We start from the raw sequence: 24348 nt of genomic DNA, 5'->3' as shown, positions 1-24348 counted from the left end.
AAGTATTTTTTATAGGAAGATATCATGAATTTTACAACGCTTTGAACATTGTTCATGAACTTTTGATCCGAGAACATGCTCAATAACATTTGGAAGTATGAAAAAACTGCGTTGGCCAGGAATCGAACCCGGGTCAACTGCTTGGAAGGCAGCTATGCTCACCACTATACCACCAACGCTTGACTGAGTCTGCTAAAGCAAATATTTCCCAAGTACGTAAGTCAGGTTACATGTTCTAAAAATATGCACGAGATGCCATGTTACACCATGGCTTGACTGAAATGATTGAAACAATATAAAAGGAGTACCTCAGACAGGGATGGAATCAAAAGTAATTTTTATAGGAAGATATCATACATTTTACAAAGCTTTGAACAATGTTCATGAACTTTTGATCCGAGAACATGCTGGAAGTATGGTAGTAACATTTGGAAGTATGAAAAAACTGCGTTGGCCGGGAATCGAACCCGGGTCAACTGCTTGGAAGGCAGCTATGCTCACCACTATACCACCAACGCTTGACTGAGTCTGCTAAAGCAAATATTTCCCAAGTACGTAAGTCAGGTCACATGTTCTAAAAATATGCACGAGATGCCATGATGCCATGTTACACCATGGCTTGACTGAAATGATTGAAACAATATAAAAGGAGTACCTCAGACAGGGAAGGAATCAAAAGTAATTTTTATAGGAAGATATCATACATTTTACAAAGCTTTGAACATTGTTCATGAACTTTTGATCCAAGAACATGCTGGAAGTATGGTAGTAACATTTGGAAGTATGAAAAAACTGCGTTGGCCGGGAATCGAACCCGGGTCAACTGCTTGGAAGCAGCAATGCTCACCACTATACCACCAACGCTTGACTGAGTCTGCTAAAGCAAATATTTCCCAAGTACGTAAGTCATTTCACATGTTCTAAAAATATGCATGAGATGCCATGTTACACCATGGCTTGACTGAAATGATTGAAACAATATAAAAGGAGTACCTCAGACAGGGATGGAATCAAAAGTAATTTTTATAGGAAGATATCATACATTTTACAAAGCTTTGAACATTGTTAATGAACTTTTGATCCGAGAACATGCTCAATAAAATTTGGAAGTATGAAAAAACTGCGTTGGCCGGGAATCGAACCCGGGTCAACTGCTTTGAAGGCAGCTATGCTCACCACTATAACACCATTGCTTGACTGAGTCTGCTAAAGCAAATATTTCCCAAGTACGTAAGTCAGGTCACATGTACTAAAAATATGCACGAGATGCCATGTTACACCATGGCTTGACTGAAATGATTGAAACAATATTTAGGGAGTACCTCAGACAGGGATGGAATCAAAAGTATTTTTTATAGGAAGATATCATGAATTTTACAACGCTTTGAACATTGTTCATGAACTTTTGATCCGAGAACATGCTCAATAACATTTGGAAGTATGAAAAAACTGCGTTGGCCGGGAATCGAACCCGGGTCAACTGCTTGGAAGGCAGCTATGCTCACCACTATACCACCAACGCTTGACTGAGTCTGCTAAAGCAAATATTTCCCAAGTACGTAAGTCAGGTTACATGTTCTAAAAATATGCACGAGATGCCATGTTACACCATGGCTTGACTGAAATGATTGAAACAATATAAAAGGAGTACCTCAGACAGGGATGGAATCAAAAGTAATTTTTATAGGAAGATATCATACATTTTACAAAGCTTTGAACAATGTTCATGAACTTTTGATCCGAGAACATGCTGGAAGTATGGTAGTAACATTTGGAAGTATGAAAAAACTGCGTTGGCCGGGAATCGAACCCGGGTCAACTGCTTGGAAGGCAGCTATGCTCACCACTATACCACCAACGCTTGACTGAGTCTGCTAAAGCAAATATTTCCCAAGTACGTAAGTCAGGTTACATGTTCTAAAAATATGCACGAGATGCCATGTTACACCATGGCTTGACTGAAATGATTGAAACAATATAAAAGGAGTACCTCAGACAGGGATGGAATCAAAAGTATTTTTTATAGGAAGATATCATACATTTTACAAAGCTTTGAACAATGTTCATGAACTTTTGATCCGAGAACATGCTGGAAGTATGGTAGTAACATTTGGAAGTATGAAAAAACTGCGTTGGCCGGGAATCGAACCCGGGTAAACTGCTTGGAAGGCAGCTATGCTCACCACTATACCACCAACGCTTGACTGAGTCTTCTAAAGCAAATATTTCCCAAGTACGTAAGTCAGGTCACATGTTCTAAAAATATGCACGAGATGCCATGTTACACCATGGCTTGACTGAAATGATTGAAACAATATAAAAGGAGTACCTCAGACAGGGATGGAATCAAAAGTAATTTTTATAGGAAGATATCATACATTTTACAAAGCTTTGAACATTGTTAATGAACTTTTGATCCGAGAACATGCTCAATAACATTTGGAAGTATGAAAAAACTGCGTTGGCCGGGAATCAAACCCGGGTCAACTGCTTTGAAGGCAGCTATGCTCACCACTATAACACCATTGCTTGACTGAGTCTGCTAAAGCAAATATTTCCCAAGTACGTAAGTCAGGTCACATGTTCTAAAAATATGCACGAGATGCCATGTTACACCATGGCTTGACTGAAATGATTGAAACAATATTTAGGGAGTACCTCAGACAGGGATGGTATCAAAAGTATTTTTTATAGGAAGATATCATGAATTTTACAAAGCTTTGAACATTGTTCATGAACTTTTGATCCGAGAACATGCTCAATAACATTTGGAAGTATGAAAAAACTGCGTTGGCCGGGAATCGAACCCGGGTCAACTGCTTGGAAGGCAGCTATGCTCACCACTATACCACCAACGCTTGACTGAGTCTGCTAAAGCAAATATTTCCCAAGTACGTAAGTCAGGTTACATGTTCTAAAAATATGCACGAGATGCCATGTTACACCATGGCTTGACTGAAATGATTGAAACAATATAAAAGGAGTACCTCAGACAGGGATGGAATCAAAAGTAATTTTTATAGGAAGATATCATGAATTTTACAAAGCTTTGAACATTGTTCATGAACTTTTGATCCGAGAACATGCTCAATAACATTTGGAAGTATGAAAAAACTGCGTTGGCCGGGAATCGAACAAGGGTCAACTGCTTGGAAGGCAGCTATGCTCACCACTATACCACCAACGCTTGACTGAGTCTGCTAAAGCAAATATATCCCAAGTACGTAAGTCAGGTTACATGTTCTAAAAATATGCACGAGATGCCATGTTACACCATGGCTTGACTGAAATGATTGAAACAACATAAAAGGAGTACCTCAGACAAGGATGGAATCAAAAGTAATTTTTATAGGAAGATATCATACATTTTACAAAGCTTTGAACATTGTTCATGAACTTTTGATCCGAGAACATGCTTGAAGTATGGTAGTAACATTTGGAAGTATGAAAAAACTGCGTTGGCCGGGAATCGAACCCGAGTCAACTGCTTGGAAGGCAGCTATGCTCACCACTATACCACCAACGCTTGACTGCGTCTGCTAAAGCAAATATTTCCCAAGTACGTAAGTCAGGTCACATGTTCTAAAAATATGCACGAGATGCCATGATGCCATGTTACACCATGGCTTGACTGAAATGATTGAAACAATATAAAAGGAGTACCTCAGACAGGGAAGGAATCAAAAGTAATTTTTATAGGAAGATATCATACATTTTACAAAGCTTTGAACATTGTTCATGAACTTTTGATCCAAGAACATGCTGGAAGTATGGTAGTAACATTTGGAAGTATGAAAAAACTGCGTTGGCCGGGAATCGAACCCGGGTCAACTGCTTGGAAGCAGCAATGCTCACCACTATACCACCAACGCTTGACTGAGTCTGCTAAAGCAAATATTTCCCAAGTACGTAAGTCATTTCACATGTTCTAAAAATATGCATGAGATGCCATGTTACACCATGGCTTGACTGAAATGATTGAAACAATATAAAAGGAGTACCTCAGACAGGGATGGAATCAAAAGTAATTTTTATAGGAAGATATCATACATTTTACAAAGCTTTGAACATTGTTAATGAACTTTTGATCCGAGAACATGCTCAATAAAATTTGGAAGTATGAAAAAACTGCGTTGGCCGGGAATCGAACCCGGGTCAACTGCTTTGAAGGCAGCTATGCTCACCACTATAACACCATTGCTTGACTGAGTCTGCTAAAGCAAATATTTCCCAAGTACGTAAGTCAGGTCACATGTACTAAAAATATGCACGAGATGCCATGTTACACCATGGCTTGACTGAAATGATTGAAACAATATTTAGGGAGTACCTCAGACAGGGATGGAATCAAAAGTATTTTTTATAGGAAGATATCATGAATTTTACAACGCTTTGAACATTGTTCATGAACTTTTGATCCGAGAACATGCTCAATAACATTTGGAAGTATGAAAAAACTGCGTTGGCCGGGAATCGAACCCGGGTCAACTGCTTGGAAGGCAGCTATGCTCACCACTATACCACCAACGCTTGACTGAGTCTGCTAAAGCAAATATTTCCCAAGTACGTAAGTCAGGTTACATGTTCTAAAAATATGCACGAGATGCCATGTTACACCATGGCTTGACTGAAATGATTGAAACAATATAAAAGGAGTACCTCAGACAGGGATGGAATCAAAAGTAATTTTTATAGGAAGATATCATACATTTTACAAAGCTTTGAACAATGTTCATGAACTTTTGATCCGAGAACATGCTGGAAGTATGGTAGTAACATTTGGAAGTATGAAAAAACTGCGTTGGCCGGGAATCGAACCCGGGTCAACTGCTTGGAAGGCAGCTATGCTCACCACTATACCACCAACGCTTGACTGAGTCTGCTAAAGCAAATATTTCCCAAGTACGTAAGTCATTTCACATGTTCTAAAAATATGCATGAGATGCCATGTTACACCATGGCTTGACTGAAATGATTGAAACAATATAAAAGGAGTACCTCAGACAGGGATGGAATCAAAAGTAATTTTTATAGGAAGATATCATACATTTTACAAAGCTTTGAACATTGTTAATGAACTTTTGATCCGAGAACATGCTCAATAAAATTTGGAAGTATGAAAAAACTGCGTTGGCCGGGAATCGAACCCGGGTCAACTGCTTTGAAGGCAGCTATGCTCACCACCAGTGGCGCCGGAACGGGGGGGGCGAGGGGGCAGCTTGCCCCCCCCAAAATTTCTGTGGCGGCGGCGCTAAGGCAGATGCGGAAGCCAGGGGAAGGAGACGTGACGTCTCCTTCCCCTGACTAGTGAGCGGCTCATGTGGGCGGGGGCTGAAGATGCGGCCAGCGCGCGCCAAGCCCAGCCGCCCTCCCTCCCGCCCGGCGCTGCCCGGCCGTCCTCCCTGCTGCCCGGCCGCCCTCCCTCCCGCCCGGCGCTGCCCGGCCGCCCGCCCTCCCTCCCGCCCGGCGCTGCCCACCCGCCCGCAGAATCAAGGACCAAAGAGGTGAGCAAAATTGCCAGCAGTGTCCCCATATTGCAAGCAGTGTGCCCTTATTGCCAGCAGTGTGCCCTTATTGCCAGCAGTGTGCCCTTATTGCCAGCATTGTGCCCTTATTGCCAGCAGTGTCCCCATATTGCCAGCAGTGTCCCCATATTGCCAGCAGTGTGCCCTTATTGCCAGCATTGTGCCCTTATTGCCAGCATTGTGCCCTTATTGCCAGCAGTGTGCCCTTATTGCCAGCAGTGTGCCCTTATTGCCAGCAGTGTGCCCTTATTGCCAGCAGTGTCCCTGTATTGCCAGCAGTGTCCCCGTATTGCCAGCAGTGTCCCCGTATTGCCAGCATTGTGCCCGTATTGCCAGCATTGTCCCCGTATTGCCAGCATTGTGCCTGTATTGCCTGTATTGCCAGCAGTGTCCCCGTATTGCCAGCATTGTGCCTGTATTGTGCCCGTATTGCCAGCATTGTGCCTGTATTGTGCCCGTATTGCCAGCATTGAGCCCTTATTGCCAGCATTGTGCCCTTATTGCCAGCATTGTGCCCTTATTGCCAGCAGTGTCCCCGTATTGCCAGCAGTGTCCCCGTATTGCCAGCAGTGTCCTCGTATAGCCAGCAGTGTCCTCTTATTGCCAGCAGTGTGCCCTTATTGCCAGCATTGTGCCCGTATTGCCAGCATTGTGCCCGTATTGCCAGCATTGTGCCCTTATTGCCAGCATTGTGCCCTTATTGCCAGCATTGTGCCCTTATTGCCAGCATTGTGCCCTTATTGCCAGCAGTGTCCCCGTATTGCCAGCAGTGTCCCCGTATTGCCAGCAGTGTGCCCGTATTGCCAGCAGTGTCCCCGTATTGCCAGCAGTGTCCCCGTATTGCCAGCAGTGTCCCCCGTATTGCCAGCAGTGTGCCCGTATTGCCAGCAGTGTCCCCGTATTGCCATCATTGTGCCTGTATTGTGCCCGTATTGCCAGCATTGTGCCCGTATTGCCAGCATTGTGCCCGTATTGCCAGCATTGTGCCTGTATTGCCCGTATTGCCAGCAGTGTCCCCGTATTGCCAACATTGTGCCTGTATTGGCAGCATTGTCCCCGTATTGGCAGCATTTTTTGGACATCGACCAAAATCATTTCAAAATTCCGGACTCCATCAAAAATTACTTGCCTACCCCTGGCCTATATTACTGATTAATTGCAGCCGCCCGCCCGCACAGCTGCTTTAGCGCCTCAGCAAGAATCCGATTCCTATTCGCAGCCGTCCGCCCACATGGATGACTGCTGCGGGGAGCCGAAGAGGAAGGAGGGACACGCGGGCGTAGAGACCCTCCCCACTTGAAGCAGCCCAGAGCAGAAGCGGTGCATCTGAGTGTGGCAACGCTGCAATAGCAGCGCCCACACTAGAACGCCCCTGCACAGGAGAGGAAGCCAGCGCCAGCCTGACCGATGGCCGGAGGACCAGTCGAGACGGGCAGGAGCCTGCACCTTGTTCCAGGATACAGGTACTCTCCCTTACAAGGGCCCCTGACTGGTGTCCCACGCTCCACTCCCTGCCACCAACGTCTCGCTGTGCTAAAGCTAGGAGCCCACGTTGAATTCCCTGTCCCTACCCTGATGTGTGGCTGGAGCCTCAGGGATTCCCGGAAAAGACCCTCTTTGCCCCATTCATCATTTGCCCGTCTGCCGCTCCGTAGAAGTACAAAGTGTACTTTCCCTGCTAGAACTGAATGCATGTGTCAGCAGGCTCTCAGCATTGCAGCACTCCTGCTCTAGCTCCAGCAGTGACAGTCCCCTCAATCCCCCCGGTGTATAATGCCCACGCATATATGCCGCTGCCCTGTGTATAATGCCCATGCATATATGCCGCTGCCCTGTGTATAATGCCCACGTGTATATGCCGCTGCCAGTGTGTATAGTGCCCGGGGGTAACATATAGCAATTTAGGGGGCGCCAAAATGAGATTATATCTTGCCCCCCCCCACCTAAAAACGTTCCAGCGCCCCTGCTCACCACTATAACACCATTGCTTGACTGAGTCTGCTAAAGCAAATATTTCCCAAGTACGTAAGTCAGGTCACATGTACTAAAAATATGCACGAGATGCCATGTTACACCATGGCTTGACTGAAATGATTGAAACAATATTTAGGGAGTACCTCAGACAGGGATGGAATCAAAAGTATTTTTTATAGGAAGATATCATGAATTTTACAACGCTTTGAACATTGTTCATGAACTTTTGATCCGAGAACATGCTCAATAACATTTGGAAGTATGAAAAAACTGCGTTGGCCGGGAATCGAACCCGGGTCAACTGCTTGGAAGGCAGCTATGCTCACCACTATACCACCAACGCTTGACTGAGTCTGCTAAAGCAAATATTTCCCAAGTACGTAAGTCAGGTTACATGTTCTAAAAATATGCACGAGATGCCATGTTACACCATGGCTTGACTGAAATGATTGAAACAATATAAAAGGAGTACCTCAGACAGGGATGGAATCAAAAGTTTTTTTTATAGGAAGATATCATTCATTTTACAAAGCTTTGAACAATGTTCATGAACTTTTGATCCGAGAACATGCTGGAAGTATGGTAGTAACATTTGGAAGTATGAAAAAACTGCGTTGGCCGGGAATCGAACCCGGGTAAACTGCTTGGAAGGCAGCTATGCTCACCACTATACCACCAACGCTTGACTGAGTCTTCTAAAGCAAATATTTCCCAAGTACGTAAGTCAGGTCACATGTTCTAAAAATATGCACGAGATGCCATGTTACACCATGGCTTGACTGAAATGATTGAAACAATATAAAAGGAGTACCTCAGACAGGGATGGAATCAAAAGTAATTTTTATAGGAAGATATCATACATTTTACAAAGCTTTGAACAATGTTCATGAACTTTTGATCCGAGAACATGCTGGAAGTATGGTAGTAACATTTGGAAGTATGAAAAAACTGCGTTGGCCGGGAATCGAACCCGGGTAAACTGCTTGGAAGGCAGCTATGCTCACCACTATACCACCAACGCTTGACTGAGTCTTCTAAAGCAAATATTTCCCAAGTACGTAAGTCAGGTCACATGTTCTAAAAATATGCACGAGATGCCATGTTACACCATGGCTTGACTGAAATGATTGAAACAATATAAAAGGAGTACCTCAGACAGGGATGGAATCAAAAGTAATTTTTATAGGAAGATATCATACATTTTACAAAGCTTTGAACATTGTTAATGAACTTTTGATCTGAGAACATGCTCAATAACATTTGGAAGTATGAAAAAACTGCGTTGGCCGGGAATCAAACCCGGGTCAACTGCTTTGAAGGCAGCTATGCTCACCACTATAACACCATTGCTTGACTGAGTCTGCTAAAGCAAATATTTCCCAAGTACGTAAGTCAGGTCACATGTTCTAAAAATATGCACGAGATGCCATGTTACACCATGGCTTGACTGAAATGATTGAAACAATATTTAGGGAGTACCTCAGACAGGGATGGTATCAAAAGTATTTTTTATAGGAAGATATCATGAATTTTACAACGCTTTGAACATTGTTCATGAACTTTTGATCCGAGAACATGCTCAATAAAATTTGGAAGTATGAAAAAACTGCGTTGGCCGGGAATCGAACCCGGGTCAACTGCTTTGAAGGCAGCTATGCTCACCACTATAACACCATTGCTTGACTGAGTCTGCTAAAGCAAATATTTCCCAAGTACGTAAGTCAGGTCACATGTACTAAAAATATGCACGAGATGCCATGTTACACCATGGCTTGACTGAAATGATTGAAACAATATTTAGGGAGTACCTCAGACAGGGATGGAATCAAAAGTATTTTTTATAGGAAGATATCATGAATTTTACAACGCTTTGAACATTGTTCATGAACTTTTGATCCGAGAACATGCTCAATAACATTTGGAAGTATGAAAAAACTGCGTTGCCCGGGAATCGAACCCGGGTCAACTGCTTGGAAGGCAGCTATGCTGACCACTATACCACCAACGCTTGACTGAGTCTGCTAAAGCAAATATTTCCCAAGTACGTAAGTCAGGTTACATGTTCTAAAAATATGCACGAGATGCCATGTTACACCATGGCTTGACTGAAATGATTGAAACAATATAAAAGGAGTACCTCAGACAGGGATGGAATCAAAAGTAATTTTTATAGGAAGATATCATACATTTTACAAAGCTTTGAACAATGTTCATGAACTTTTGATCCGAGAACATGCTGGAAGTATGAAAAAACTGCGTTGGCCGGGAATCGAACCCGGATCAACTGCTTGGAAGGCAGCTATGCTCACCACTATACCACCAACGCTTGACTGAGTCTGCTAAAGCAAATATTTCCCAAGTACGTAAGTCAGGTTACATGTTCTAAAAATATGCACGAGATGCCATGTTACACCATGGCTTGACTGAAATGATTGAAACAATATAAAAGGAGTACCTCAGACAGGGATGGAATCAAAAGTATTTTTTATAGGAAGATATCATACATTTTACAAAGCTTTGAACAATGTTCATGAACTTTTGATCCGAGAACATGCTGGAAGTATGGTAGTAACATTTGGAAGTATGAAAAAACTGCGTTGGCCGGGAATCGAACCCGGGTAAACTGCTTGGAAGGCAGCTATGCTCACCACTATACCACCAACGCTTGACTGAGTCTTCTAAAGCAAATATTTCCCAAGTACGTAAGTCAGGTCACATGTTCTAAAAATATGCACGAGATGCCATGTTACACCATGGCTTGACTGAAATGATTGAAACAATATAAAAGGAGTACCTCAGACAGGGATGGAATCAAAAGTAATTTTTATAGGAAGATATCATACATTTTACAAAGCTTTGAACAATGTTCATGAACTTTTGATCCGAGAACATGCTGGAAGTATGGTAGTAACATTTGGAAGTATGAAAAAACTGCGTTGGCCGGGAATCGAACCCGGGTAAACTGCTTGGAAGGCAGCTATGCTCACCACTATACCACCAACACTTGACTGAGTCTTCTAAAGCAAATATTTCCCAAGTACGTAAGTCAGGTCACATGTTCTAAAAATATGCACGAGATGCCATGTTACACCATGGCTTGACTGAAATGATTGAAACAATATAAAAGGAGTACCTCAGACAGGGATGGAATCAAAAGTAATTTTTATAGGAAGATATCATACATTTTACAAAGCTTTGAACAATGTTCATGAACTTTTGATCCGAGAACATGCTGGAAGTATGGTAGTAACATTTGGAAGTATGAAAAAACTGCGTTGGCCGGGAATCGAACCCGGGTAAACTGCTTTGAAGGCAGCTATGCTCACCACTATAACACCATTGCTTGACTGAGTCTGCTAAAGCAAATATTTCCCAAGTACGTAAGTCAGGTCACATGTACTAAAAATATGCACGAGATGCCATGTTACACCATGGCTTGACTGAAATGATTGAAACAATATTTAGGGAGTACCTCAGACAGGGATGGAATCAAAAGTATTTTTTATAGGAAGATATCATGAATTTTACAACGCTTTGAACATTGTTCATGAACTTTTGATCCGAGAACATGCTCAATAACATTTGGAAGTATGAAAAAACTGCGTTGCCCGGGAATCGAACCCGGGTCAACTGCTTGGAAGGCAGCTATGCTCACCACTATACCACCAACGCTTGACTGAGTCTGCTAAAGCAAATATTTCCCAAGTACGTAAGTCAGGTTACATGTTCTAAAAATATGCACGAGATGCCATGTTACACCATGGCTTGACTGAAATGATTGAAACAATATAAAAGGAGTACCTCAGACAGGGATGGAATCAAAAGTAATTTTTATAGGAAGATATCATACATTTTACAAAGCTTTGAACAATGTTCATGAACTTTTGATCCGAGAACATGCTGGAAGTATGAAAAAACTGCGTTGGCCGGGAATCGAACCCGGATCAACTGCTTGGAAGGCAGCTATGCTCACCACTATACCACCAACGCTTGACTGAGTCTGCTAAAGCAAATATTTCCCAAGTACGTAAGTCAGGTTACATGTTCTAAAAATATGCACGAGATGCCATGTTACACCATGGCTTGACTGAAATGATTGAAACAATATAAAAGGAGTACCTCAGACAGGGATGGAATCAAAAGTATTTTTTATAGGAAGATATCATACATTTTACAAAGCTTTGAACAATGTTCATGAACTTTTGATCCGAGAACATGCTGGAAGTATGGTAGTAACATTTGGAAGTATGAAAAAACTGCGTTGGCCGGGAATCGAACCCGGGTAAACTGCTTGGAAGGCAGCTATGCTCACCACTATACCACCAACGCTTGACTGAGTCTTCTAAAGCAAATATTTCCCAAGTACGTAAGTCAGGTCACATGTTCTAAAAATATGCACGAGATGCCATGTTACACCATGGCTTGACTGAAATGATTGAAACAATATAAAAGGAGTACCTCAGACAGGGATGGAATCAAAAGTAATTTTTATAGGAAGATATCATACATTTTACAAAGCTTTGAACAATGTTCATGAACTTTTGATCCGAGAACATGCTGGAAGTATGGTAGTAACATTTGGAAGTATGAAAAAACTGCGTTGGCCGGGAATCGAACCCGGGTAAACTGCTTGGAAGGCAGCTATGCTCACCACTATACCACCAACACTTGACTGAGTCTTCTAAAGCAAATATTTCCCAAGTACGTAAGTCAGGTCACATGTTCTAAAAATATGCACGAGATGCCATGTTACACCATGGCTTGACTGAAATGATTGAAACAATATAAAAGGAGTACCTCAGACAGGGATGGAATCAAAAGTAATTTTTATAGGAAGATATCATACATTTTACAAAGCTTTGAACAATGTTCATGAACTTTTGATCCGAGAACATGCTGGAAGTATGGTAGTAACATTTGGAAGTATGAAAAAACTGCGTTGGCCGGGAATCGAACCCGGGTCAACTGCTTGGAAGGCAGCTATGCTCACCACTATACCACCAACGCTTGACTGAGTCTGCTAAAGCAAATATTTCCCAAGTACGTAAGTCAGGTTACATGTTCTAAAAATATGCACGAGATGCCATGTTACACCATGGCTTGACTGAAATGATTGAAACAATATAAAAGGAGTACCTCAGACAGGGATGGAATCAAAAGTAATTTTTATAGGAAGATATCATACATTTTAAAAAGCTTTGAACAATGTTCATGAACTTTTGATCCGAGAACATGCTGGAAGTATGGTAGTAACATTTGGAAGTATGAAAAAACTGCGTTGGCCGGGAATCGAACCCGGGTCAACTGCTTGGAAGGCAGCTATGCTCACCACTATACCACCAACGCTTGACTGAGTCTGCTAAAGCAAATATTTCCCAAGTACGTAAGTCAGGTTACATGTTCTAAAAATATGCACGAGATGCCATGTTACACCATGGCTTGACTGAAATGATTGAAACAATATTTAGGGAGTACCTCAGACAGGGATTGTATCAAAAGTATTTTTTATAGGAAGATATCATGAATTTTACAAAGCTTTGAACATTGTTCATGAACTTTTGATCCGAGAACATGCTCAATAACAATTGGAAGTATGAAAAAACTGCGTTGGCCAAGTACGTAAGTCAGGTTACATGTTCTAAAAATATGCACGAGATGCCATGTTACACCATGGCTTGACTGAAATGATTGAAACAATATTTAGGGAGTACCTCAGACAGGGATTGTATCAAAAGTATTTTTTATAGGAAGATATCATGAATTTTACAAAGCTTTGAACATTGTTCATGAACTTTTGATCCGAGAACATGCTCAATAACAATTGGAAGTATGAAAAAACTGCGTTGGCCGGGAATCGAACCCGGGTAAACTGCTTGGAAGGCAGCTATGCTCACCACTATACCACCAACGCTTGACTGAGTCTTCTAAAGCAAATATTTCCCAAGTACGTAAGTCAGGTCACATGTTCTAAAAATATGCACGAGATGCCATGTTACACCATGGCTTGACTGAAATGATTGAAACAATATAAAAGGAGTACCTCAGACAGGGATGGAATCAAAAGTAATTTTTATAGGAAGATATCATACATTTTACAAAGCTTTGAACATTGTTAATGAACTTTTGATCTGAGAACATGCTCAATAACATTTGGAAGTATGAAAAAACTGCGTTGGCCGGGAATCAAACCCGGGTCAACTGCTTTGAAGGCAGCTATGCTCACCACTATAACACCATTGCTTGACTGAGTCTGCTAAAGCAAATATTTCCCAAGTACGTAAGTCAGGTCACATGTTCTAAAAATATGCACGAGATGCCATGTTACACCATGGCTTGACTGAAATGATTGAAACAATATTTAGGGAGTACCTCAGACAGGGATGGTATCAAAAGTATTTTTTATAGGAAGATATCATGAATTTTACAAAGCTTTGAACATTGTTCATGAACTTTTGATCCGAGAACATGCTCAATAACATTTGGAAGTATGAAAAAACTGCGTTGGCCGGGAATCGAACCCGGGTCAACTGCTTGGAAGGCAGCTATGCTCACCACTATACCACCAACGCTTGACTGAGTCTGCTAAAGCAAATATTTCCCAAGTACGTAAGTCAGGTTACATGTTCTAAAAATATGCACGAGATGCCATGTTACACCATGGCTTGACTGAAATGATTGAAACAATATAAAAGGAGTACCTCAGACAGGGATGGAATCAAAAGTAATTTTTATAGGAAGATATCATACATTTTACAAAGCTTTGAACAATGTTCATGAACTTTTGATCCGAGAACATGCTGGAAGTATGGTAGTAACATTTGGAAGTATGAAAAAACTGCGTTGGCCGGGAATCGAACCCGGGTCTACTGCTTGGAAGGCAGCTATGCTCACCACTATACCACCAACGCTTGACTGAGTCTGCTAAAGCAAATATTTCCCAAGTACGTAAGTCAGGTTACATGTTCTAAAAATATGCACGAGATGCCATGTTACACCATGGCTTGACTGAAATGATTGAAACAATATTTAGGGAGTACCTCAGACAGGGATGGTATCAAAAGTATTTTTTATAGGAAGATATCATGAATTTTACAAAGCTTTGAACATTGTTCATGAACTTTTGATCCGAGAACATGCTCAATAACAATTGGAAGTATGAAAAAACTGCGTTGGCCGGGAATCGAACCCGGGTAAACTGCTTGGAAGGCAGCTATGCTCACCACTATACCACCAACGCTTGACTGAGTCTTCTAAAGCAAATATTTCCCAAGTACGTAAGTCAGGTCACATGTTCTAAAAATATGCACGAGATGCCATGTTACACCATGGCTTGACTGAAATGATTGAAACAATATAAAAGGAGTACCTCAGACAGGGATGGAATCAAAAGTAATTTTTATAGGAAGATATCATACATTTTACAAAGCTTTGAACATTGTTAATGAACTTTTGATCCGAGAACATGCTCAATAACATTTGGAAGTATGAAAAAACTGCGTTGGCCGGGAATCAAACCCGGGTCAACTGCTTTGAAGGCAGCTATGCTCACCACTATAACACCATTGCTTGACTGAGTCTGCTAAAGCAAATATTTCCCAAGTACGTAAGTCAGGTCACATGTTCTAAAAATATGCACGAGATGCCATGTTACACCATGGCTTGACTGAAATGATTGAAACAATATTTAGGGAGTACCTCAGACAGGGATGGTATCAAAAGTATTTTTTATAGGAAGATATCATGAATTTTACAAAGCTTTGAACATTGTTCATGAACTTTTGATCCGAGAACATGCTCAATAACATTTGGAAGTATGAAAAAACTGCGTTGGCCGGGAATCGAACCCGGGTCAACTGCTTGGAAGGCAGCTATGCTCACCACTATACCACCAACGCTTGACTGAGCCTGCTAAAGCAAATATTTCCCAAGTACGTAAGTCAGGTTACATGTTCTAAAAATATGCACGAGATGCCATGTTACACCATGGCTTGACTGAAATGATTGAAACAATATAAAAGGAGTACCTCAGACAGGGATGGAATCAAAAGTAATTTTTATAGGAAGATATCATACATTTTACAAAGCTTTGAACAATGTTCATGAACTTTTGATCCGAGAACATGCTGGAAGTATGGTAGTAACATTTGGAAGTATGAAAAAACTGCGTTGGCCGGGAATCGAACCCGGGTAAACTGCTTGGAAGGCAGCTATGCTCACCACTATACCACCAACGCTTGACTGAGTCTTCTAAAGCAAATATTTCCCAAGTACGTAAGTCAGGTCACATGTTCTAAAAATATGCACGAGATGCCATGTTACACCATGGCTTGACTGAAATGATTGAAACAATATAAAAGGAGTACCTCAGACAGGGATGGAATCAAAAGTAATTTTTATAGGAAGATATCATACATTTTACAAAGCTTTGAACATTGTTAATGAACTTTTGATCCGAGAACATGCTCAATAACATTTGGAAGTATGAAAAAACTGCGTTGGCCGGGAATCAAACCCGGGTCAACTGCTTTGAAGGCAGCTATGCTCACCACTATAACACCATTGCTTGACTGAGTCTGCTAAAGCAAATATTTCCCAAGTACGTAAGTCAGGTCACATGTTCTAAAAATATGCACGAGATGCCATGTTACACCATGGCTTGACTGAAATGATTGAAACAATATTTAGGGAGTACCTCAGACAGGGATGGTATCAAAAGTATTTTTTATAGGAAGATATCATGAATTTTACAAAGCTTTGAACATTGTTCATGAACTTTTGATCCGAGAACATGCTCAATAACATTTGGAAGTATGAAAAAACTGCGTTGGCCAGGAATCGAACCCGGGTCAACTGCTTGGAAGGCAGCTATGCTCACCACTATACCACCAACGCTTGACTGAGTCTGCGAAAGCAAATATTTCCCAAGTACGTAAGTCAGGTTACATGTTCTAAAAATATGCACGAGATGCCATGTTACACCATGGCTTGACTGAAATGATTGAAACAATATAAAAGGAGTACCTCAGACAGGGATGGAATCAAAAGTAATTTTTATAGGAAGATATCATACATTTTACAAAGCTTTGAACAATGTTCATGAACTTTTGATCCGAGAACATGCTGGAAGTATGGTAGTAACATTTGGAAGTATGAAAAAACTGCGTTGGCCGGGAATCGAACCCGGGTCAACTGCTTGGAAGGAAGCTATGCTCACCACTATACCACCAACGCTTGACTGAGTCTGCTAAAGCAAATATTTCCCAAGTACGTAAGTCAGGTTACATGTTCTAAAAATATGCACGAGATGCCATGTTACACCATGGCTTGACTGAAATGATTGAAACAATATAAAAGGAGTACCTCAGACAGGGATGGAATCAAAAGTAATTTTTATAGGAAGATATCATACATTTTACAAAGCTTTGAACATTGTTAATGAACTTTTGATCTGAGAACATGCTCAATAACATTTGGAAGTATGAAAAAACTGCGTTGGCCGGGAATCAAACCCGGGTCAACTGCTTTGAAGGCAGCTATGCTCACCACTATAACACCATTGCTTGACTGAGTCTGCTAAAGCAAATATTTCCCAAGTACGTAAGTCAGGTCACATGTTCTAAAAATATGCACGAGATGCCATGTTACACCATGGCTTGACTGAAATGATTGAAACAATATTTAGGGAGTACCTCAGACAGGGATGGTATCAAAAGTATTTTTTATAGGAAGATATCATGAATTTTACAAAGCTTTGAACATTGTTCATGAACTTTTGATCCGAGAACATGCTCAATAACATTTGGAAGTATGAAAAAACTGCGTTGGCCGGGAATCGAACCCGGGTCAACTGCTTGGAAGGCAGCTATGCTCACCACTATACCACCAACGCTTGACTGAGTCTGCTAAAGCAAATATTTCCCAAGTACGTAAGTCAGGTTACATGTTCTAAAAATATGCACGAGATGCCATGTTACACCATGGCTTGACTGAAATGATTGAAACAATATAAAAGGAGTACCTCAGACAGGGATGGAATCAAAAGTAATTTTTATAGGAAGATATCATACATTTTACAAAGCTTTGAACAATGTTCATGAACTTTTGATCCGAGAACATGCTGGAAGTATGGTAGTAACATTTGGAAGTATGAAAAAACTGCGTTGGCCGGGAATCGAACCCGGGTCAACTGCTTGGAAGGCAGCTATGCTCACCACTATACCACCAACGTTTGACTGAGTCTGCTAAAGCAAATATTTCCCAAGTACGTAAGTCAGGTTACATGTTCTAAAAATATGCACGAGATGCCATGTTACACCATGGCTTGACTGAAATGATTGAAACAATATTTAGGGAGTACCTCAGACAGGGATGGTATCAAAAGTATTTTTTATAGGAAGATATCATGATTTTTACAAAGCTTTGAACATTGTTCATGAACTTTTGATCCGAGAACATGCTCAATAACAATTGGAAGTATGAAAAAACTGCGTTGGCCGGGAATCGAACCCGGGTAAACTGCTTGGAAGGCAGCTATGCTCACCACTATACCACCAACGCTTGACTGAGTCTTCTAAAGCAAATATTTCCCAAGTACGTAAGTCAGGTCACATGTTCTAAAAATATGCACGAGATGCCATGTTACACCATGGCTTGACTGAAATGATTGAAACAATATAAAAGGAGTACCTCAGACAGGGATGGAATCAAAAGTAATTTTTATAGGAAGATATCATACATTTTACAAAGCTTTGAACATTGTTAATGAACTTTTGATCCGAGAACATGCTCAATAACATTTGGAAGTATGAAAAAACTGCGTTGGCCGGGAATCAAACCCGGGTCAACTGCTTTGAAGGCAGCTATGCTCACCACTATAACACCATTGCTTGACTGAGTCTGCTAAAGCAAATATTTCCCAAGTACGTAAGTCAGGTCACATGTTCTAAAAATATGCACGAGATGCCATGTTACACCATGGCTTGACTGAAATGATTGAAACAATATTTAGGGAGTACCTCAGACAGGGATGGTATCAAAAGTATTTTTTATAGGAAGATATCATGAATTTTACAAAGCTTTGAACATTGTTCATGAACTTTTGATCCGAGAACATGCTCAATAACATTTGGAAGTATGAAAGAACTGCGTTGGCCGGGAATCGAACCCGGGTCAACTGCTTGGAAGGCAGCTATGCTCACCACTATACCACCAACGCTTGACTGAGCCTGCTAAAGCAAATATTTCCCAAGTACGTAAGTCAGGTTACATGTTCTAAAAATATGCACGAGATGCCATGTTACACCATGGCTTGACTGAAATGATTGAAACAATATAAAAGGAGTACCTCAGACAGGGATGGAATCAAAAGTAATTTTTATAGGAAGATATCATACATTTTACAAAGCTTTGAACAATGTTCATGAACTTTTGATCCGAGAACATGCTGGAAGTATGGTAGTAACATTTGGAAGTATGAAAAAACTGCGTTGGCCGGGAATCGAACCCGGGTAAACTGCTTGGAAGGCAGCTATGCTCACCACTATACCACCAACGCTTGACTGAGTCTTCTAAAGCAAATATTTCCCAAGTACGTAAGTCAGGTCACATGTTCTAAAAATATGCACGAGATGCCATGTTACACCATGGCTTGACTGAAATGATTGAAACAATATAAAAGGAGTACCTCAGACAGGGATGGAATCAAAAGTAATTTTTATAGGAAGATATCATACATTTTACAAAGCTTTGAACATTGTTAATGAACTTTTGATCTGAGAACATGCTCAATAACATTTGGAAGTATGAAAAAACTGCGTTGGCCGGGAATCAAACCCGGGTCAACTGCTTTGAAGGCAGCTATGCTCACCACTATAACACCATTGCTTGACTGAGTCTGCTAAAGCAAATATTTCCCAAGTACGTAAGTCAGGTCACATGTTCTAAAAATATGCACGAGATGCCATGTTACACCATGGCTTGACTGAAATGATTGAAACAATATTTAGGAAGTACCTCAGACAGGGATGGTATCAAAAGTATTTTTTATAGGAAGATATCATGAATTTTACAAAGCTTTGAACATTGTTCATGAACTTTTGATCCGAGAACATGCTCAATAACATTTGGAAGTATGAAAAAACTGCGTTGGCCGGGAATCGAACCCGGGTCAACTGCTTGGAAGGCAGCTATGCTCACCACTATACCACCAACGCTTGACTGAGTCTTCTAAAGCAAATATTTCCCAAGTACGTAAGTCAGGTCACATGTTCTAAAAATATGCACGAGATGCCATGTTACACCATGGCTTGACTGAAATGATTGAAACAATATAAAAGGAGTACCTCAGACAGGGATGGAATCAAAAGTAATTTTTATAGGAAGATATCATACATTTTACAAAGCTTTGAACATTGTTCATGAACTTTTGATCCGAGAACATGCGCAATAACATTTGGAAGTATGAAAAAACTGCGTTGGCCGGGAATCGAACCCGGGTCAACTGCTTGGAAGGCAGCTATGCTCACCACTATAACACCAACGCTTGACTGAGTCTGCTAAAGCAAATATTTCCCAAGTACGTAAGTCAGGTTACATGTTCTAAAAATATGCACGAGATGCCATGTTACACCATGGCTTGACTGAAATGATTGAAACAATATAAAAGGAGTACCTCAGACAGGGATGGAATCAAAAGTAATTTTTATAGGAAGATATCATACATTTTACAAAGCTTTGAACATTGTTAATGAACTTTTGATCCGAGAACATGCTCAATAACATTTGGAAGTATGAAAAAACTGCGTTGGCCGGGAATCAAACCCAGGTCAACTGCTTTAAAGGCAGCTATGCTCACCACTATAACACCATTGCTTGACTGAGTCTGCTAAAGCGAATATTTCCCAAGTACGTAAGTCAGGTCACATGTTCTAAAAATATGCACGAGATGCCATGTTACACCATGGCTTGACTGAAATGATTGAAACAATATTTAGGGAGTACCTCAGACAGGGATGGTATCAAAAGTATTTTTTATAGGAAGATATCATGAATTTTACAAAGCTTTGAACATTGTTCATGAACTTTTGATCCGAGAACATGCTCAATAACATTTGGAAGTATGAAAAAACTGCGTTGGCCGGGAATCGAACCCGGGTCAACTGCTTGGAAGGCAGCTATGCTCACCACTATACCACCAACGCTTGACTGAGTCTGCTAAAGCAAATATTTCCCAAGTACGTAAGTCAGGTTACATGTTCTAAAAATATGCACGAGATGCCATGTTACACCATGGCTTGACTGAAATGATTGAAACAATATAAAAGGAGTACCTCAGACAGGGATGGAATCAAAAGTAATTTTTATAGGAAGATATCATACATTTTACAAAGCTTTGAACAATGTTCATAAACTTTTGATCCGAGAACATGCTGGAAGTATGGTAGTAACATTTGGAAGTATGAAAAAACTGCGTTGGCCGGGAATCGAACCCGGGTCAACTGCTTGGAAGGCAGCTATGCTCACCACTATACCACCAACGATTGACTGAGTCTGCTAAAGCAAATATTTCCCAAGTACGTAAGTCAGGTTACATGTTCTAAAAATATGCACGAGATGCCATGTTACACCATGGCTTGACTGAAATGATTGAAACAATATAAAAGGAGTACCTCAGACAGGGATGGAATCAAAAGTAATTTTTATAGGAAGATATCATGAATTTTACAAAGCTTTGAACATTGTTCATGAACTTTTGATCCGAGAACATGCTCAATAACATTTGGAAGTATGAAAAAACTGCGTTGGGCGGGAATCGAACCCGGGTCAACTGCTTGGAAGGCAGCTATGCTCACCACTATACCACCAACGCTTGACTGAGTCTGCTAAAGCAAATATTTCCCAAGTACGTAAGTCAGGTTACATGTTCTAAAAATATGCATGAGATGCCATGTTACACCATGGCTTGACTGAAATGATTGAAACAATATAAAAGGAGTACCTCAGACAGGGATGGAATCAAAAGTAATTTTTATAGGAAGATATCATACATTTTACAAAGCTTTGAACATTGTTAATGAACTTTTGATCCGAGAACATGCTCAATAAAATTTGGAAGTATGAAAAAACTGCGTTGGCCGGGAATCGAACCCGGGTCAACTGCTTTGAAGGCAGCTATGCTCACCACTATAACACCATTGCTTGACTGAGTCTGCTAAAGCAAATATTTCCCAAGTACGTAAGTCAGGTCACATGTACTAAAAATATGCACGAGATGCCATGTTACACCATGGCTTGACTGAAATGATTGAAACAATATTTAGGGAGTACCTCAGACAGGGATGGAATCAAAAGTATTTTTTATAGGAAGATATCATGAATTTTACAAAGCTTTGAACATTGTTCATGAACTTTTGATCCGAGAACATGCTCAATAACATTTGGAAGTATGAAAAAACTGCGTTGGCCGGGAATTGAACCCGGGTCAACTGCTTGGAAGCAGCAATGCTCACCACTATACCACCAACGCTTGACGGAGTCTGCTAAAGCAAATATTTCCCAAGTACGTAAGTCATTTCACATGTTCTAAAAATATGCATGAGATGCCATGTTACACCATGGCTTGACTGAAATGATTGAAACAATATAAAAGGAGTACCTCAGACAGGGATGGAATCAAAAGTAATTTTTATAGGAAGATATCATACATTTTACAAAGCTTTGAACATTGTTAATGAACTTTTGATCCGAGAACATGCTCAATAAAATTTGGAAGTATGAAAAAACTGCGTTAGCCGGGAATCGAACCCGGGTCAACTGCTTTGAAGGCAGCTATGCTCACCACTATAACACCATTGCTTGACTGAGTCTGCTAAAGCAAATATTTCCCAAGTACGTAAGTCAGGTCACATGTACTAAAAATATGCACGAGATGCCATGTTACACCATGGCTTGACTGAAATGATTGAAACAATATTTAGGGAGTACCTCAGACAGGGATGGAATCAAAAGTATTTTTTATAGGAAGATATCATGAATTTTACAAAGCTTTGAACATTGTTCATGAACTTTTGATCCGAGAACATGCTCAATAACATATGGAAGTATGAAAAAACTGCGTTGGCCGGGAATCGAACCCGGGTCAACTGCTTGGAAGGCAGCTATGCTCACCACTATACCACCAACGCTTGACTGAGTCTGCTAAAGCAAATATTTCCCAAGTACGTAAGTCAGGTTACATGTTCTAAAAATATGCACGAGATGCCATGTTACACCATGGCTTGACTGAAATGATTGAAACAATATAAAAGGAGTACCTCAGACAGGGATGGAATCAAAAGTAATTTTTATAGGAAGATATCATACATTTTACAAAGCTTTGAACAATGTTCATGAACTTTTGATCCGAGAACATGCTGGAAGTATGGTAGTAACATTTGGAAGTATGAAAAAACTGCGTTGGCCGGGAATCGAACCCGGGTCAACTGCTTGGAAGGCAGCTATGCTCACCACTATACCACCAACGCTTGACTGAGTCTGCTAAAGAAAATATTTCCCAAGTACGTAAGTCAGGTCACATGTTCTAAAAATATGCACGAGATGCCATGTTACACCATGGCTTGACTGAAATGATTGAAACAATATTTAGGGAGTACCTCAGACAGGGATGGAATCAAAAGTATTTTTTATAGGAAGATATCATACATTTTACAAAGCTTTGAACAATGTTCATGAACTTTTGATCCGAGAACATGCTGGAAGTATGGTAGTAACATTTGGAAGTATGAAAAAACTGCGTTGGCCGGGAATCGAACCCGGGTCAACTGCTTGGAAGGCAGCTATGCTCACCACTATACCACCAACGCTTGACTGAGTCTGCTAAAGCAAATATTTCCCAAGTACGTAAGTCAGGTTACATGTTCTAAAAATATGCACGAGATGCCATGTTACACCATGGCTTGACTGAAATGATTGAAACAATATAAAAGGAGTACCTCAGACAGGGATGGAATCAAAAGTAATTTTTATAGGAAGATATCATACATTTTACAAAGCTTTGAACAATGTTCATGAACTTTTGATCCGAGAACATGCTGGAAGTATGGTAGTAACATTTGGAAGTATGAAAAAACTGCGTTGGCCGGGAATCGAACCCGGGTCAACTGCTTGGAAGGCAGCTATGCTCACCACTATACCACCAACGCTTGACTGAGTCTGCTAAAGAAAATATTTCCCAAGTACGTAAGTCAGGTCACATGTTCTAAAAATATGCACGAGATGCCATGTTACACCAAAAAACTGCGTTGGCCGGGAATCGAACCCGGGTCAACTGCTTGGAAGGCAGCTATGCTCACCACTATACCACCAACGCTTGACTGAGTCTGCTAAAGAAAATATTTCCCAAGTACGTAAGTCAGGTCACATGTTCTAAAAATATGCACGAGATGCCATGTTACACCATGGCTTGACTGAAATGATTGAAACAATATTTAGGGAGTACCTCAGACAGGGATGGAATCAAAAGTATTTTTTATAGGAAGATATCATGAATTTTACAAAGCTTTGAACATTGTTCATGAACTTTTGATCCTAGAACATGCTCAATAACATTTGGAAGTATGAAAAAACTGCGTTGGCCGGGAATCGAACCCGGGTCAACTGCTTGGAAGCAGCAATGCTCACCACTATACCACCAACGCTTTACTGAGTCTGCTAAAGCAAATATTTCCCAAGTACGTAAGTCATTTCACATGTTCTAAAAATATGCATGAGATGCCATGTTACACCATGGCTTGACTGAAATGATTGAAACAATATAAAAGGAGTACCTCAGACAGGGATGGAATCAAAAGTA

The 24348-nt window shown here is 40.8% G+C and overlaps 21 non-coding genes across 21 annotated transcripts; all 21 read right to left on the bottom strand.

Annotated features, from left to right (window-relative positions):
• Positions 1-446: 446 nt before the first annotated feature.
• On the bottom strand, positions 447-518 carry TRNAG-UCC (transfer RNA glycine (anticodon UCC)). The gene has a single exon. It is a non-coding gene; the product is annotated as a tRNA-Gly (tRNA).
• A 932-nt stretch (positions 519-1450) lies between these two features.
• Positions 1451-1522, bottom strand: TRNAG-UCC (transfer RNA glycine (anticodon UCC)). The gene has a single exon. It is a non-coding gene; the product is annotated as a tRNA-Gly (tRNA).
• Positions 1523-1789: 267 nt separating this feature from the next.
• On the bottom strand, positions 1790-1861 carry TRNAG-UCC (transfer RNA glycine (anticodon UCC)). Its single transcript has one exon. It is a non-coding gene; the product is annotated as a tRNA-Gly (tRNA).
• A 925-nt stretch (positions 1862-2786) lies between these two features.
• On the bottom strand, positions 2787-2858 carry TRNAG-UCC (transfer RNA glycine (anticodon UCC)). Its single transcript has one exon. It is a non-coding gene; the product is annotated as a tRNA-Gly (tRNA).
• Positions 2859-4458: 1600 nt separating this feature from the next.
• On the bottom strand, positions 4459-4530 carry TRNAG-UCC (transfer RNA glycine (anticodon UCC)). Its single transcript has one exon. It is a non-coding gene; the product is annotated as a tRNA-Gly (tRNA).
• A 267-nt stretch (positions 4531-4797) lies between these two features.
• Positions 4798-4869, bottom strand: TRNAG-UCC (transfer RNA glycine (anticodon UCC)). The gene has a single exon. It is a non-coding gene; the product is annotated as a tRNA-Gly (tRNA).
• Positions 4870-7770: 2901 nt separating this feature from the next.
• Positions 7771-7842, bottom strand: TRNAG-UCC (transfer RNA glycine (anticodon UCC)). The gene has a single exon. It is a non-coding gene; the product is annotated as a tRNA-Gly (tRNA).
• A 4592-nt stretch (positions 7843-12434) lies between these two features.
• Positions 12435-12506, bottom strand: TRNAG-UCC (transfer RNA glycine (anticodon UCC)). Its single transcript has one exon. It is a non-coding gene; the product is annotated as a tRNA-Gly (tRNA).
• A 267-nt stretch (positions 12507-12773) lies between these two features.
• Positions 12774-12845, bottom strand: TRNAG-UCC (transfer RNA glycine (anticodon UCC)). Its single transcript has one exon. It is a non-coding gene; the product is annotated as a tRNA-Gly (tRNA).
• Positions 12846-13996: 1151 nt separating this feature from the next.
• On the bottom strand, positions 13997-14068 carry TRNAG-UCC (transfer RNA glycine (anticodon UCC)). The gene has a single exon. It is a non-coding gene; the product is annotated as a tRNA-Gly (tRNA).
• A 267-nt stretch (positions 14069-14335) lies between these two features.
• TRNAG-UCC (transfer RNA glycine (anticodon UCC)) lies at positions 14336-14407 on the bottom strand. The gene has a single exon. It is a non-coding gene; the product is annotated as a tRNA-Gly (tRNA).
• Positions 14408-15322: 915 nt separating this feature from the next.
• Positions 15323-15394, bottom strand: TRNAG-UCC (transfer RNA glycine (anticodon UCC)). The gene has a single exon. It is a non-coding gene; the product is annotated as a tRNA-Gly (tRNA).
• Positions 15395-17316: 1922 nt separating this feature from the next.
• TRNAG-UCC (transfer RNA glycine (anticodon UCC)) lies at positions 17317-17388 on the bottom strand. Its single transcript has one exon. It is a non-coding gene; the product is annotated as a tRNA-Gly (tRNA).
• A 1254-nt stretch (positions 17389-18642) lies between these two features.
• On the bottom strand, positions 18643-18714 carry TRNAG-UCC (transfer RNA glycine (anticodon UCC)). The gene has a single exon. It is a non-coding gene; the product is annotated as a tRNA-Gly (tRNA).
• A 925-nt stretch (positions 18715-19639) lies between these two features.
• TRNAG-UCC (transfer RNA glycine (anticodon UCC)) lies at positions 19640-19711 on the bottom strand. The gene has a single exon. It is a non-coding gene; the product is annotated as a tRNA-Gly (tRNA).
• A 915-nt stretch (positions 19712-20626) lies between these two features.
• Positions 20627-20698, bottom strand: TRNAG-UCC (transfer RNA glycine (anticodon UCC)). The gene has a single exon. It is a non-coding gene; the product is annotated as a tRNA-Gly (tRNA).
• Positions 20699-22609: 1911 nt separating this feature from the next.
• TRNAG-UCC (transfer RNA glycine (anticodon UCC)) lies at positions 22610-22681 on the bottom strand. The gene has a single exon. It is a non-coding gene; the product is annotated as a tRNA-Gly (tRNA).
• Positions 22682-22948: 267 nt separating this feature from the next.
• TRNAG-UCC (transfer RNA glycine (anticodon UCC)) lies at positions 22949-23020 on the bottom strand. Its single transcript has one exon. It is a non-coding gene; the product is annotated as a tRNA-Gly (tRNA).
• A 267-nt stretch (positions 23021-23287) lies between these two features.
• TRNAG-UCC (transfer RNA glycine (anticodon UCC)) lies at positions 23288-23359 on the bottom strand. The gene has a single exon. It is a non-coding gene; the product is annotated as a tRNA-Gly (tRNA).
• Positions 23360-23626: 267 nt separating this feature from the next.
• TRNAG-UCC (transfer RNA glycine (anticodon UCC)) lies at positions 23627-23698 on the bottom strand. The gene has a single exon. It is a non-coding gene; the product is annotated as a tRNA-Gly (tRNA).
• Positions 23699-23793: 95 nt separating this feature from the next.
• TRNAG-UCC (transfer RNA glycine (anticodon UCC)) lies at positions 23794-23865 on the bottom strand. The gene has a single exon. It is a non-coding gene; the product is annotated as a tRNA-Gly (tRNA).
• Positions 23866-24348: the final 483 nt, after the last annotated feature.

The sequence above is a fragment of the Crinia signifera genome, chromosome 3, assembly GCF_055691185.1.
Source record: "Crinia signifera chromosome 3, ASM5569118v1, whole genome shotgun sequence".
NCBI lineage: Eukaryota > Metazoa > Chordata > Amphibia > Anura > Myobatrachidae > Crinia > Crinia signifera.
This window is presented reverse-complemented; position numbering and strand designations above follow the sequence as displayed.